This window comes from Mycteria americana, chromosome 3 (genome assembly GCF_035582795.1).
Source record: "Mycteria americana isolate JAX WOST 10 ecotype Jacksonville Zoo and Gardens chromosome 3, USCA_MyAme_1.0, whole genome shotgun sequence".
Lineage (NCBI taxonomy): Eukaryota > Metazoa > Chordata > Aves > Ciconiiformes > Ciconiidae > Mycteria > Mycteria americana.
The window spans coordinates 68,059,689-68,076,745 of record NC_134367.1 but is presented as its reverse complement, the minus strand read 5'-3'; the positions used below and the strand labels follow the sequence as shown (position 1 = coordinate 68,076,745).

The 17,057-nt window shown below is 41.3% G+C and overlaps 1 long non-coding RNA gene across 1 annotated transcript; it reads left to right on the top strand.

Moving 5' to 3' along the window:
* The first annotated feature begins 4,273 nt into the window (after positions 1–4,273).
* LOC142407730 (uncharacterized) lies at positions 4,274–7,359 on the top strand. The gene is made up of 3 exons (XR_012775025.1): positions 4,274–4,379; positions 6,289–6,442; positions 7,084–7,359. It is a non-coding gene; the product is annotated as an uncharacterized LOC142407730 (long non-coding RNA).
* Positions 7,360–17,057: the final 9,698 nt, after the last annotated feature.

Below are 17,057 nucleotides of genomic sequence, written 5' to 3'. Positions count from 1 at the left end.
GTTCATAAATTAATGTGACGCAGAAAAGGCCTTTGATCAAATACTAGCTAAAAGAAATACTTGTTGTTGTTTTATGCAAAACAAATTAAAGAAGAAATATTTTAGCTAACTATATCTTTTCTGACCTAAATTAGTGAATCAGTAAACTCTACAAAGCTTGGGAAGAGTAAACCAGTTTTTACCCTATATGGAACAGGTTATGGTTCAATAAGCAGTTTCCTTAGTGTTCCCTGCAGCACCCCTGGTGGTTTTATTTTCCAGTCACATTCCCTTAGTAATACTTTTGGTCTATGTTTACTGCATTTTGCTCAGTAACAAAGTCCCTGACTGTATTCATACCAGATAATGTGGTTAGTTCTATTATATAGTGGAGGTTTTGAATTCGCAGTGTATATATATTTTTTTTTCCTGAAGAAGAAAGATGCAATAATCACCAAATCAATCAATATTGACCACTGCCATATGGACTTTGCTGTCCTTATGCATTATGTGAACAGTCTCTTACTGAATAGTGAATCTTATCATTGTACAGAATCACCAGAAAATGTTGAGGTATACAGAACTGTAAGTGCTTTGAGCCCTCCACCTTTGAAGTTGACATTTGTTTGACCTTAATATTTCTTATTTCCTGTAGAACTGAAGGAATTGTAACTTCAAAAATTCTTTCAAAAATCAGCAAGACATTTCTGTGTTATTCTCTGCCCAGAATTTGCAATCAGGCCATTGCCTAGAATATACTCATAAAAAAAGTAAAAAAATTTTAAACGCAAGATTGCTCCTTTTGAAAGATGAGGAAAATGCCAGAAGCACAATAGCTGATGTTTTAAACCTCTCTTTGGACTACGGCATCCATTTGACTGAATCACACACAGACAGTCCAATGAAAAAAAAAGTCTGTGTTTATGCTGGCAGGAATCCTGGTCACTGTCAAGGGAAACAGTGTCTTCAAAAAAAGAGATGTTTTAGATGAAAATTCCCAAAAGACTGCCTCTCAGTTTTGACATTACTACGGATTCAGAAATGAAGTCATTAAAAAACTAACTCAGGTATTGCAAAGACTCATACTGTAATGCCAGATATTTTAGTACTCCATAAGGATTCTTGCCTCATGGTGAGCTGTACTGCAGCTCTTTGTTCAGAGACAAGAGCGATGTATCCTGCACAAGGAAAAGACACACGATTTTATGAGAAGATGCAGAGTACAGAGCAACAGAGGATGAGGTGCAGGGTCTTTCTTCACCCCATCCCTTGCTTCCCATGATTTTGCAGGAACTCACTGGAGGGATACATGGTTAATGCTCTGTGGGGCATTACAGGGCAGCACAGGATAAATGTTCCTTATAGTACGCAGCTGAGGATTTTTTTCCTCCCTGTCCCAGACATCAAAAAAGTGCCTTACACAAAGAATAACAAAAAAAGGGCTGGAGATAGGTGATAGAGGAGCTGGACAGGAAGAAAGGAGATCAGCGGGATACCTGGATGTCAGCATGATGACGTCCAATGGTCCATCTGGTATCTAGACAGAGGAGAGAAAGGGGATGCCTGGTAATCAGGGTTTCGAGGTATACTCAGACAGTAGGAAGGAGGTTCTGAGTAGGGGTAGGGAACACAGAGGAATCACTTATGGGTGGGAAAAAGTGGTGGCCAGGGACTTGTCTATCAGGAAAAGTTTTAGCAGAGCAGTCTTCATGATGCAGAGTCTCTTTGTTGTCAGAGAAGAGGAGGAAGAAAACAGGAAAAAGCCCAGCCTCATTCCTGCTGCTGGGTTTTTTTACATTTTGTTACGTAATACATGAATCAGTGAAGCCATGACCATGTACCCAGAGTAACACTACAACTCTCAGACACAGGCGCCATTACACTTTCATCACTGCTTTTTCCAAACCCGTCTTCCCCAGGAATGGTTGCTGGGTGGGAGACCAGCAGGACCTCCACACTTCTTTTCTGCCATCACCAGTGGCTTGGTGCTCCAGCAAGACTGAGGAATGTCTGATCTCATAAATATTGACCTGATCCTGTAATCATTAGTCATGCTGAAATACATCTCACTTCACAGGTAGCATCTTCTCATCAGCAGGGCATGAAACAACTCGGCACAGATGCTTGCTCTGTGGATTGGGGCAGTGTACCACTACCACTGACAGACTCCTGTAGCCAAGTATTGCAGGATTTATTTCCAGAACTTTTAAATGTATATTTTAATACCAGCTTCTCTAATTCATCATCCAATCTCTCCTGTTGCACATAATGTTAGAAAAAGAGAAGTACGCATCTCCAAAATATAGTAAGAAAGCCATGTTAGGGATTTCTCATGAAACATGACCTTGCCTGTTATGAAACTGAACTGCAATAGGTTAGCCACTAAACCTTAATCCAAGTAAAAAATGGCTTTCATGACTTGGACTTAATCTGTGATAAAGCTAATTTACTGGTGGCATGCATTGGTACCTTACCTTTCAAATGTTTATTGAAAGCTTGATGAAGCTCCAGTTTAGAAAACCTAGGGGAAAAATATTATATTCATGACTTAATGTAATAACAGACTAGACTTTTCTTGTATGTCTTTCATCTTCTTTATATGAGGAAAGGTGGAAAATATTCTCTGTGGGGAAAATAGAACCCCACAGCTGCTAGGTCTTGAGACTTCATCTTTCCCCCTTTCCCCTCTTGTAAGCTGTTTAGCTGATTTCTTGGGAACACTAGAACGATCCCGCGTGTATAGCATCCTAGTGCCCTAGCAGAGTCCCAGTACGGGAGCCTGTATGCCTCTGCTTCTATCACACAGAAAAGGCAGCTCTGTTTGAAAGCTAAACAGTTGTTAAAAACCAGGAGTCTTGTATTTCTTTTAAAAAGCCTTTTCCTTGCTATCTGCAAGTTTCTTGATTTCAATTTGTATCACCTTTGAAAATGGACTCTGTTACTACGCAATGCCACAGCTCTGTACTTGTTTTCCAGACTTACTGACATCTCCTAACAAGACAGTATGTTATTTGATGGAGGAATAGGAGAAAATGGAGTTGCTGAAGGAATTAATTAGAGAGTTTGAAATCACTTCCTTCTTTGTTTTTCCATTTTAGCAATCTCCTCTGGATTTTATACCCGAATTGTCTTTCTCCTTAATTTGGCCATTTTCTCTTTTTCTGATCTGTTTTGTGCATTGCCATAGCACCTGGTTTTGATCCAGGTCAGACATTGACACACAGCTGTATTTCTGTTGCATAAAATGATATAGGTTGTATGTTGCCTTGGGGACTTTTTCACCAGTTTCAGGCTACTTGCAGGAGGACAAATGATGCTCAGACTGAAGTGAGGGCTATACCAAAGTACCAAGCTAAATAATCAGGCTGTTTTGATGAGTGAGGTCATAGCAGATCAGATTTTATGTCACGTGGCCATAGTGCTTTTGACTTGCTATTAGAGCCCCGAACCAGGATCTCTTTTATGATCAAACTACAGCTACTGTAGAAAAAGCCCTTTCTTTTTTCTGCTTTCTAAATGTTTTTAACCTCATTTTCTTTCTTCAGGTTTTCAGATATCCAGGGTCTAGACTTTTCAGATGATTGTGTCTTCACGATCTGTTTGTGCCTTCAACACTGAAAATGGGTTCATTCACTTGAATTAATTACAGAAAATGTAAAGAAAATCATGTCTTTAAAGAAATAAACGTCTATATATTTCTAAAGTATTTGACATGATTTTTTCCCATCAGTTTTCCATTTAAAAGCAGAATCAGAAGTAGCAGAAATCTCAGGGAAGGGTTGTCTTTGTGAAATTTCCAAGGGCTTTTTCTCTTTTTCAAGAAATGAAAGATGCAGAAAGATTGGGTAAGCTTTCAGATGTTTGGATGGTTGCTTGAATCAAATCCAAGCCCCAAACCTTTCAAGGTTTCTTTGCTGCAAATGCATATTGACAAACAGACAGCCAAATGCCACAGAAATAGGCTCTGGTAACTGACATTATTGAATTATGCTCCCAGGAGAGTGCTGAAACGGAGGGCCAAAATAATTATTACAATCAGGCTGAATTTTATAATCTTTTTTGTAATCAAAATTACTCTACAAGCAAAGCCTACTCCTTCATTCTGGTGTCAACCCCTACTAGTGTTAAACTTCCACTGTTCCATATTTAAGAAAAATGATACTTTCTATAGCAGTTAAAAGCTTTAGAGCTCTTTCTCTTCTTGTTTATTAATAACTTCAAAACCTTTTTTCTTGCTTCTATAGGACTCTCATTTCTTTTCCGCGGACCTATACGTATTCCTTTCTCCTCTTCAGGCCCTCTCCTGAAAAAGCCCAGAGCAGTGCAATCCTTGGACACCTTCCTCCCGGCATGCTCTGCATTCTCCAGCTCCAGAGGAGGCATTGCTCTCTCTGGTCATGGTACCCCTTCATTTATCCTTGGACACAAACTTTGTATGTCATAGCCAGATTTGTGGACTCAGGTTCTGCTTTAATCATACAACCATGTCATCAGGTTGGACTTGCCTGGCTAGTTGAGTAATCTGTTTTGGAGATGGAGTAATCTCAGATGGAAAAAGGAGGAAAGTTTAATATAAGAGATAGTATTAACCTTCTATTAACAAATCCCACACCACTCAAAACACACCCACAGGACATGACAAGAGACCATCTTGTTCATTCTCTTCACGTAGTCTGGTCAAAACATATTTTAAGAGAGACCAGCAAAGAAAATGTAGAACTTCAAATCCCAGCACGTGCAAGCACATTCATTTTAGCAATGGAAGGGTTCCTTAATGTCTGATTCTTCCCAAACCATCCTCTCCCACGCCAAATGGTTGAGAAGTGTTGCCTCCTGAATTCCAAAATAAGCTAGTCTTCACCTTGAGAGAAAAATGTGGGTTTTTATCTGAGAATGAGTTTTGTCTAAAGAGAGGTTTATTCTGCCCTTTCCTAGCCAGACCTGTGTATTTAGACAGGACTCTGCAAGGGAACCTCCCAGTTAGTGTGTTGAATAAAACTGTTTTCAGGACACTGTTTTTACTTTGTCTGATCGGAGTCTGCCTGAAAGAATATGGCAGGAAGTGGAAGAGAATAAAACTGTCAGTTCATCACACACTGAAGAACTAATGTGAAAAAATATAGCGTATTCCCTATTGCACAGAACTTCTTCAGAAATACGAATTGTTATGGTGATCACAGCAGTAAACTGAGATGTCATATCTTCTCTACATCCTCTGAATAAGCTGGTTTCTGAAGTTTTCTGGAGATACTTTTTTACGAGAGTATCCTTCTTATGAGATTTTCAGGGGAAGGATAAAATCAGAACTAAGGGTGAAGTGAACTACTCAAAATCATACTCAAGTAAAGTCCACAAGACCAGATTCCTAACACTTTGTCCTGAATATCAACTCAATAAAGGATTCATCCTGTCCAGATACATTCTTACAACATATATGCCCAATTTTTTTCTGCTCCCATGTCTTTCAGGAGGGGGATTGAGAATGCATTTTGATAACTAGTAATTGTCAATGTAATAAAATAACCTTCCAAAATACCATGAGGTTTCTGTACTTGGGATAAGGCACGATTCTTTAAGTGAAATGAAAAAACTCTCAAATTACATACCAAGAAATCAATACATTTTTTTCAGTTTGCTTGAAAAAACATCTTGCAAAAGGGTCTTCGTTTTTCAAATTCCATGACCACAGCTGAAACACATAAACTGAAAAGAAGTGCTATAAAGACATAAATCTTCATAGAAATCATAGATTTGTCATGCCATTATTGCTGCTCCTTGGCAAACCATGCAGTCATTTTCCATTCATTTAGAATTTAGTCATGTAGGATCAATTCAGGCTTTGCTTGTCTGTATCCTGTGATGTAATGCTGTCTAATGAAGCTGCAAAGTATAAAATCTGACCTCAGACAGCAAGACCATTATAATGCTCTTCCTTCTATTTTGACCTTTAAGTAAGAGTGTAAGGCAATGAGTGCTGCCTGTAACTAGCACTTGTGGCAACACGTTGAGTACAAATATGGATGATGGGTCTGTTGCTATGAATCATCTGGATAATGTTATCTAAGAAAATAATTTATTTCAAATGAGAAAACTTCATTAAAGAGACACTATGACTGCAAAGTCAAGCACGCAAAATTAGGAAATGGTAGAACTGAGATGGACCATTCAGCTTCAGTTCAACTCCCCTAATATCTGCCATGCTACAGTTACATTAGAAGGTAGTCATATGTTCAGATATGATTTTTTCCACAAATGTGTTCAGCAATGGTGACTTAGTGAGTAGCTAAGTTTGTTCTGCCTCTGTTGTAGTGTGTGTGTAGCTCATGAAGACACCATCTGAATGCAGGACTATACATTTCCTGGTAGATCTTCTTCTGATAGGCTTGCTTAAGAAAATTAGTGCTTCAGAAAGACTGATTGGTCCTCTCTCACACCATATATGCACAGTCATGCATGCATACAGGTAAGTGTATTTATAAGATTCCTATAAAGCGTGTTGTGATCATCAAATCTTTATAAGGCCTATGCAAAACGGAGGCACCAATCTGCTTGTGCAGTTCCCATGGCATTCTCCTAGCCACAGAAGTTGGGAGGCCCTGGGAGAAGGGACCTGTTCATTCCGTGCAGCTTTGGAGTGCAATGTGCTCAGTCCCCTCCAGGCTGCCTCCCACGTAGTGCAGTTGGTGCATGAGAGCTGATATTATGACTGAATTTGGGCAGGTTTCCAGAGGACTGTCTGATGTCTTCTTTATGTATTTCATGCTATGGCAAGAAGGTGCTCAAAAATTCTAGACTGCACTGTGTGGCTGAGTGTAAGGTTTATTAAAAAAAAAGAAAAGCATAAATAAAACAAGTGAGTATGCCTCCAAAGTGTAATACAAGCATCAAATGTTCCTTGTGACAACTGAGGGAATAGAATAGGTGGAAACTGTTACCTCTGCATTGCAAAAGGAGAAATCAAGGCCTGCACCGAAGAAATCTGCCAAAAGCTATACAAAGATCCAAGGCCAAATGGGAATTAGCACTTTTCATCTCCCATCTCTGTACTTATTCTTCTTAACCATGCTGCTCTTCATTATCCACATATTGCATTTTATTTTTCAGCACCAGTACTCAGCCTTGACGGAGAGCTTGAGAGAGGCACTTTGCAGTCAGCTGGAATCAGCCAGGCACAAATAATTGCCTTGTGAGCACATGGCATTTTCTTGTTCCGTTCAGTTCAGCACTGTAAGTCAGAGCATCTGCACGGTGACCTGCTGTGTATATCGTGCACCAGGTCAAAATGCTTCATTGCCATTGTTTGTGGTTTTCTGCAGCTCTGTTTATGAGTGCACTTTAACTTCATCAACTAGATATGCAAATAAATTAAAAAATACTTTAGCAAGCAATGATGCAGGATGCACTTTCAATAAAAGTGAAAGAATTTTGTTATGCAAATATTTCCCCTTGACATAAAAAAGAAGTAACCACCACCTCAGATCAACCCAAGAATGCAAGCTTCAGCAGTAATCTGAACATCACTTCCAGGGAAAAATCCCAATTACTTTGAAGTGAAGGGCATAATTTTCGTTGCCTTTGATAGACTGAATTCTACCACTAGCATCTACATTTATACAAGGAATTTGTTGGAAAGCTTGCCTGGAGTAGGGGGAAGTGAATGGGAAATTATGGCAGGTGAACAAGAGAAATTGCTTGAGAACAATTTGTTTTGTTCCAGCTCAAAACTCCTTACTCACCGCACTGGCTGTTCGAGATCCACTTTAACTGCCCATTGCATAAATTCTGGTCATGTTCAGTTATATGACAATCTAGGCTGCCAGTCTAACTTATTACAGATGAGGCAATAGAAAATACAGTTCTGTTTTCCTTTCTCTGATTCAACACTGCACATTTACATCTCCAGCAAGACGGAAGAATCACTTGTTACCTACATTTCACTTGCTTTTGACAGATGTTACAACCGAGACTTATTTTCTAAGCATCCTTGGGATCCTTGGGTCTGCATTATGCTTTCTCAGGGCCATTTCCACTTCCTTTTGTTTTCTACAATGCTCAGTGAGAGACATCCATCAATAATCTCATGGAAATTACTCAAGAGATTAGATTGCTAAACAATTTTTCATACACATTCCCCTCCTGGAATAAACATCTTAAACCACAAAATTATCTTTCTGAAGCACCATGCCAGTAGACTGAGATAGCTTCTCCTAGCATTTACATTTTTTAAAGTCTGCAGTAACTCCAATGAAGTCGGAAGAGGTACTTTGCAGTGAGAGTAGGAAGAATCAGATTCGATGAATGCAAGCTTTAGACCATCATAGCAATCCAACTACAAGATATAATCTCTTTTTGTTCTCTTTTTTTCTGCAGCAAGGTCATCTGCAAATCTGCTGCTAATGGGGGGTGGGTTTAGATTATATGGGGTGTTGTTTATTGAGAAGAGCCTTTCCAGAAATACATGCTTTGGATCAAACACTAAGGACCCCCCTCTGCTCTCCTTAAAAGGCTCACTGTTAGCAGGTCTGGTCTGAAAAAAGCAAGCTGGCAATTTCTTACCTGGGAATTTACACTCTGAAGTTACATGATGAGTTCTGGTAGCCAGAGGTACTCTTTGATAGAGTATATCCTGGGAGGTTCAGCAAGGGGAAGGTCCCAGCAGCCACGTTTCCATTGGCAATGGCAGGTTTTTTTGGGAAACCCATGCCCTGTTCTTTTTTCTTTCTCTTCCAGTGAGCCGGCTCTATCACAAAGTTGTTTAGAGGGAAATTGCAGTGGCACTTGGTTGTTAAACATTATTACATCACCTTTATATGTCCCATATGGCTTCTGCAGCTGGGTCATTTGATTCTGCTGTTGCTGGCTAATCAATAATTTTGGTATCACTCCTTACCTGTCTCTTCTGTGAAGAAAAGAGAGAGAGATGGGAATTCATTATATTGGAAGTGTTAGAATTTCCCTAAAGAAAATTCGAATCAGGTCCTCCACACAGGCGTTGATATCTTTCCAATGGCAATCACTGCAGAAAACCCCCCAAACGCTGAATCACATGCTGTTACTTATCAAAACCATTTCCCTCAAACCACACATCAGGAATCATATCCCAGATTATGATGTACCAGACCAACTGTGTGGGCAGGTAAAGATATACTGTCATCATTTTGTAAGTTTGAAGGGATTGATCAAGTGAGTTTTTCTGGGTCTTTAGGCCTGGTCATTTTCACTGTTTCTGCTAAACCTTCATTCTTCTAGAGAGAAATTTACTCTAGAGAGCTTATTCTTGTGGCCAGCCATTATTTTAAATAGTTGGCCAAAAAGAGATGGTTGTTTTTTATCCAAACGTGGATTTTCCAGCTAGCAGGAAAGTCCGTGTGCTTGCAGGTACCTGTGTCCATGGCAGAGTGCCTGGGGGGGCCTTGGCATCGCTGGCCGGCCTGGTGCCACAGACCCTAGAAATTCAGTTTTGTTTCCTATCATGTCCAGTTGTAGAGCACCTGCATAACACAGATGACTTTCATTAGCGTCTTCTTAGAAGGAGGTCTTTAAAAGTGAGGCCAAATAAATGTTCTATGCGCAGACAATACACAAGTGGCTTTTGGTATTGGTAAATTGATCCGTGTCGTAAAGTGACTGCTAAAAGTGATAATAACTAAAATTGTTTCAAACAGATAAAAATCAATTTACATTATGTGTGAACTCGCCAAGCAGAAAAGGTCCAAGACTTTATTATTTGGCAACTTTTGATCCCATTTTTCAATCTATGTAGAGCCCTTTTAGCAGAGTGTGCATTTTCCTTTTTTTTTTTAACATACTTATGTAACCATAAAACCAAAACCATTCAAAACTGTAATGTTGACATCCAAACTGTGTTAGGCTTCAGTTCAAGAACTTGGAACAAAATTAGTTACAATTCTTTCTCCCTATTTTTGCAATCAATTTGCAAATCCAATTCAGACAATGAGATTCTGTATTGTTTATTCTATTAACTTTGATTAATGTTTTTCAAACATCTGGAAATTCTCAAGTGAAAAGAATTATAAGAAAGTAATAGGATGTGAAAGTATGATACAAAAGCAAATATTTATTAACAACATTTTCCTATTTAAATAATTAGAAAATCCCTCCAGTATCAACTTATTGTAGGCTTCTAATTTCTCGGTCTGTTATTCTAATTCCTTGGTCTGTTGAAAGAAATCTTAGCTCTGATGACCCCTACGCCACTCTTAAAAGCTGATCCAAACTCCTCTGCAGTTAGTGGAAGGACATCAAATGCTTTCACCAACTCTGGATCAATCCCTGAAAGCTTTTACTTGGAAAAATATTGAATGCTAAATTCCTCTCTTGTACCTTGGACCTTTTTTGTCGGTAGGACATTTTCAGAATAAACTTTTATTACTTTTCAACAGGGTCTGAAATCCATCATGGCATCTACTATAAAGCAGTATCTGTGGTAGCATTGAACTAAACAGAAGCTCAAATGATTAACCAGAAAGTTTCTGTATTTTCTTTGACTTTAGTTTAAGGATTAATTCAGTGCAGATTTCTGAGATCTTTGTCTGAGTACTAGACCTACTGAATCAGTCATATTCTGTGGCAAACATAACTTCTAGGAACACCCCCCCCCCTTATTTTTATTATCCAATTAATGTTGATTAATCAGTAGAATATGAAGGACATGGACAGTACAGACAAAAAAACATTGGTTGCCAGATAAAATTTCATCCATAAGTCACTGGAAGATTTTTATGTATAGTGGGGGTGCACATGACCACCAATAATTTAGACAGCCAGTATGCTTAAAATGGAAGATTTTCTTATCAAAAAGGGCATGGAGTCCCATGTTTATTGATTCTTTAGACATTCACATTGGAGTGAAAAAGTTGACATAAACCAAGCCAAATGATGATATGATATTTTGTGACATTGTGATACCGCACAATCAGTTAGGATTGTGACTCAGAAACTAATATTTCTGTAAAACTTGAAGTCTGGCACCCGGGAATTCCAGAGCTGTGAAAAGTAATTATACATGGAAATTTAGTAGATGAATGGGGGGACAAATTCCTTTGGTTTAGAATTACTTTTTAATGCAATGCTCAGGACTGAAGAGCCCACTCTAGATCAGAGACATTTTCAACCCATGCACATTTTAGAACAGAAGTTCTAGGATTGTATGTTGAACAAAAAGGTCCTGTAATTTCCTTATTTAAAATACATATCATTATTTAAAACATGAAACGATGTCATTTTATAAAAGCATTATCAAATGAAACAAACTTCACGTTGTTCTTCTCGTAAATAATTCTGGTTTCTCACTGTGCACTGCTTAGCATGTGATTTACTGCTCTCTAAAGTGGCCCAGATCCTCTAGGCCTAAATAGCACCCAAACTGTTGAAACATCAATCCCAGGGGAAAGGACACAGAACAAAACCACTGTTCTTGCAGGGACCTTGACACTGCAGTCCGAGCTGGGCTTCCCGAGCTGGCAGCAGCGCAGCAGGCGAAGGGCAGCAGAGGAGCACTGACTTTTCCATATTGGACGGTGTGGCAGGACTGCGGCGTGGACAAGGAAGGTGTTAAACTGCTGGGAATATCTCAGGTGTGGACTCTGCGCGCTCCCTATTGGGGTACGCACCTCCCGGGTATCCCAGCCAAGGAGGGCAGGAGGGCTGTACGGCGCCTTTATGGCCCGCAGACCCCCCTGCCTGTGACACCAGGTGGCTGCGAGGGCCAGTGCTGCCCGGGGCAGGGCAACAGATTAGGGTACCCGGGCTCCCTCGGGCTGCCCCGCCAGCCATCTCTTTGGGCTTCAGCCTCGGGGTGACTTTCGTCCGCCCACAGCCAGGGTTTTGCCCAAGGCGTGCGAGCAGGTCCCCCGCACGCCGCAGGCTCTGCTCTGACGCGTCCCTGCTGCGCCAGGCGTAGCTGGGGCTCCCAAGGCTCTGCTGGATCCGGCACCGCAAAGGGGCTGGCGCCTGGAAGCCTCTCGCCCCAAAGCACACCATCGCTCGTGATCGGCAGCCTGTGGAAAGAGGGGTTACTGGCCCAGATGGTGGCTGCGTTACACCCTGAAACATCAGGACTATCAGGTCTTAAAGGTTATCCTCCCTAAGGAATTGCACGGGCTATTTGTATAAATGTCTGCATCTTATCATTGGAAACGTACTGAAAGTTTTGTTTCCGCTCCGCTGGAGCAGGCGTGCTGCAGGCTATGAGCGCTCCAGGGAAAGATATAAACGTGTCCTTCAGCCTTCCACATTTTCTCCTTCTAACAGCATTGTGCGGGGCCTGCCCCATTCGTGTCATCTTTCGTACTCTGGCGAGGCAAAGGACTATTTCTCTCTGTAGCTAATATAACGGTATTTTTAGATTTTCTTTTTCACTTTTGTTTTTGCATTCATTTCCCTCAAGAAGGAAAAAAATTACTCTTGATTACATGTGTGCTAAACCTAGCAATAAAAATTATACACAAACATTTCTATCAAGTACCTATCATTATAATGATTATTGGAGTTGTAGAGTGAAGCATCACCAGTATTTAAGTATTTTTGTGGCTTTCAGGGACTTGCTCCTCATGCTCTGCAGTTTTTCACCATGTGTTTGTGCACTGTGCTTAATGGTGTCTGGGGCAATGAAGAATAGTGCAGTACAATACTAATGCTAAGTCCTCTTGCAGAGAAACATCGCATTAATTTTAAAGGAAATTTTAGCCATTTAGGGACTGCAGGGTTAGGCTAACAATATTTAATGAGCTTCGTTCCAAAGTCTATCTTGATAACATCAAGAATTTTGGTTCACAGATGAGGATGCAAATAAATAGAAGGGAATTATTTTACAGGCCCATTAATAATAGTAGGCAAAGGGAAAAAATTACAGCTGTGGGAAAATAAGGTGATTATTTATTGAAGAATATATTTTAACAGATTTTCTCAGCTTTTAAGCTACTGCTAATAATGAGCATGAAGTTATACAAATGACTTACAAATGTCTCTTTGAAAGCTGTTTTGCTTAACTTCAGTAATACATTGTTTACCAAATATTCTTCTCATCTTAAGGCATTATGTGGGGTTAATTTGCTGCTATCGTTGTGATGGTGAACATCCTTGCTTAGTATTAAAAATATACGGTAAGTAATTTGAGTTCATTGAAACACAAGCATTCCAGAACATGTTCTGGAATAATGTAGATACTGTATTAAGCATATGAAATTATTATCCAATACCTTGGTGGACATTTTAGGGGTTGGGGTGGGGAATTACAATTTATTTATAGAAGCACAAACAATGTGCATGGAATTGTCCTTGTGTTCTTGTAATGCAAGTGACCCTGACATTTTTGTGTGGGATGCAGAAGTAATTAATCAAATTTTACAACCCAGTCAGGATATGTGAGTGCTGGATAAATATACGCTGTGGAAGTGGTGGTGTAACATCATTGCCAGTGACAGCTTGCGTCATGGAAACCAAAATCTGAATAGGAACAGCAATTTCTCTTCTTACTTTCAGATGGCATCAAAGGTCCATGGAAAATTTGTTTTCATTAATGCATTCTTCACTGATGGCAGCAGGAAAAACATTTTTAGTCTGGAAAAAACAAATCAACCTTTTTCTGAAGTGGTAAATACCCATAAGTTTTTTTAATTTAAACCTTCTTCAACATATGCTTTGCATTCTGACATAGTAGACTTCAAAATCATTACATTGGATTTTTTCATGTATTTGTTACAGCACTGCCACACAGCCCTCCCTCCCTGTTCCTTGAGAAGTTGTTTCTGATATCGAACTGCAACTGAGGCTTTACCTCCAGCACCAAGCATGAGATAAAGCCCTAACTGGGACTCTTAATGACCATCATAGACTCTGAAAGGCTATCACAAGGTTTTCTTGTGTACTATGTGCATGAAATTGCTCACGTAAAACAGAATCCCGGAATGGCTGATGTGGGAAGGGACCTCTGGAGATCATCTAGTTCAACCTCCCCACTCACAGCAGGGTCAGCCGGAGCAGGGAGCTGAGGGCCCTGTCCAGTCCGGTTTTGAATATCTGCAAGAATGGAGATGCCACAACATCTCTGGGCAACATCTTCCAGTGTTCTGTCAGCCGCACAGTAAAAAAAGGCTTTTCTTATGTTTCAGTGGAATTTCCTGTATTTCAACTTGTGCCAAAAAAAGGTCATGTGATGACATTATTTGCAGTAGTAAGGTCTTTCAAATTGCATGACTGAACCAAACAAAGCCACTGCGCATCTTAGGAGCTTAGAAGAGGTATTACCTAAAGAAATGAACATACGGGCAGGTATGCTCAGTGGTAAATTTTGAAGTGAGGGAGATGTCTAGATAGAAGAGCAAGCCACAGCCAGAAAGGCAACCACTTTTCACCTGCTCCTCATCATAAGCTTGGAAATCTCAACTCAGCTCACCCTGGCAAGGTAATATGCTGCATAGACAGCTCAGCAAACCTTTACTCATGCAGAATTTATGATCAAGGTATGAAACTACATGGTGAAACAGTTATGTGAGCACTAACCCACTCACACTTTTGCCTTGATGGCTTGGCTGGCCAGAGAGCTGTCTGGATGTGCTCCCTGACAGGAATAACGGGTGTGGTGTGTGTCCTAGGGAGACGGGCACAGAGTCTTCAAATGCCAGAGAGCTCTGAAACGCAGGCTACAACTCAGCGCTTGCAGGTTTCCTTCAGCTATCTATGATCACTGTGTGAGTCTCCTCTTGGTCAAATAGAAGTGAGAGAAGTGACAGTACTCCCTGTATAACAAATGCATATGGCCTTGAAAAGACAAAAAGTATAGATGTCTAGTTGTGGGTAGGACAGTTTGGTTGTGGCTGAAACAATTTTTGTCCACTGCCATGGACCTCTCTTCAGCAAAACTAACATCCCCTTTGGTCTGAGGAATGCTACGGTGTGCATCCTCAGGTCCCAGAGCGGTGGAGTGGCCCCTTTCTTTGATAGCAAATGAAAAAGGGAACATAACGTTGTCCAAAGACTTAGCCCTAGCAATGATGAGATTTTTACCAAGACATGCTGAAATGTGGAGGGGAACTTAGAATCATAGAGTCATAGAATCATTAAGGTTGGAAAAGACCTCTAAGATCATCTAGTCCAACCATCAACCCAACACCTCCATGCCTACTAAACCATGTCCCGAAGTGCCATGTCTACATGTTTTTTGAACTCCTCCAGGGATGGTGACTCCACCAACTCTCTGGGCTGTAGCGGATTGATGCACGGACTCCGATCGAGGGGTAAATCGAAGACCCTTTATTGAAATATTACATGGCTTATATACTTTCTAATTGTTTGTACATGCGCTACTGAGAGAACTCTTATTGGTTTATATGACTTGTTCACGCGTCCTTCATGCGTCCCTTCAGCTAGTACGATTGGCTATCTTTTTGCAACTTTACAGTTCCTTTCTTCACAACAAAAAATCATGCGCTTGCTTATCTCCCACTCCTGCTCCTCATACACAGCCTCCTACCCTCGGACATGACCTGGACCCTCAGTACTTCAATCTTGTTAACCCTTTCACTCCCGCTATGCCTAATTCCTCCTCACTGGGCAGCCTGTTCCAATGCTTGAACACCCTTTCAATATAGAAATTTTTCCTAATATCCAATCTAAACCTCTCCTGATGCAACTTGAGGCCATTTCCTCTCGCCCTATCGCTAGTTACTTGGGAGAAAAGACCGACCCCCACCTCTCTACAACCTCCTTTCAGGTAAGTGTGGAGAGCGATAAGGCCTCCGCTTCTCCAGACTAAATAATCCCAGCTCCCTCAGCTGCTCCTCATAAGACTTGTTCTCCAGACCCTTCACCAGCTTCATTGCCCTTCTCTGCACACGCTCCAGCACCTCAATGTCTCTCTTGTAGTGAGGGGCCCAAAACTGAACACAGTATTCGAGGTGCGGCCTCACCAGTGCTGAGTACAGGGGCACGATCATTTCTCTACTCTTGCTGGCCACACTATTCCTGATACAAGCCAGGGTGCTATTGGCTTTCTTGGCCACCTGGGCACACTGCCAGCTCGTGTTCAGCCAGCTGTCAACCAGCACCCCCAGGTCCTTCTCTGCTGGGCAGCTTTCCAGCCACTCTTCCCGAAGCCTGTAGCGTTGCATGGGGTTGTTGTGGCCCAAGTGCAGGACCTGGCACTTAGCCTTGTTGAACCTCATACAATTGGCCTCGGCCCATCGATCCAGCATGTCCAGATCCCTCTGTAGAGCCTTCCTACCCTCAAGCAGCCCGACATTCCTGCCCAACTTGGTGTCATCTGCAAACTTACTGAGGGCACGCTCAATCCCCTCATCCAGATCATTGATAAAGATATAAAACAAGACTGGACACAACACTGAGCCCTGGGGAACACCGCTTGTGACCGGCCACCAACTGGCCGCTCACTTCTCAGTAAGCTTATCAGTGGCTGGAGATTTATTTGTTTTCAAAATTTTGTCGAGAAAGAAAGTGAATCCTGGCTGGTGCTGGTTGCTCTCACTGTAGACAATAAGCAAACCTCACTGAAGCCTGAACGTTATCTCAGCTCCCTGACGGTCATTCCATTGGGATGGATTTCCAGGGCAAGGCCTGAAGGGATGGAGGTGGCACTGGTGGGGCACAGAGAGAAGAAAGCACAGACCAGACTGCTGGCAGCAGCAGCAGAGAACATCTCTGTCCCTCCTCATCCGTCTCCATCCTCAGGTCTGTGTGCTGAATCTAAACCAATGGTTATGAGTGGAGCATGCAACCCATGACAATAGCCAGGAGACCGAGACAAGGCAAACAGACCGTTGGAACAGATTTGAGAAAAGAAAAAGGAGGAAGGTAACGGCATGTGAATCACTTTGATAGGTTGGATGGAGAAAGTCCAGGATCAGATGTAGAACCCCAAAACTTCCTAACCTGGGGAACCATAGTCCTAGTGAGGATGGCTCACATGGGTCTGAATTCAGCTGAAGTGAAATGGTCTTCACTTTGTCCAAACTAAGAGTACCTTGAAGCATGGCCTCACTTTTCCCATGTGCTTTAACTGCCAGACTGAGTAAAAGCCAGAGAGGCCCCCTCCATGTTTC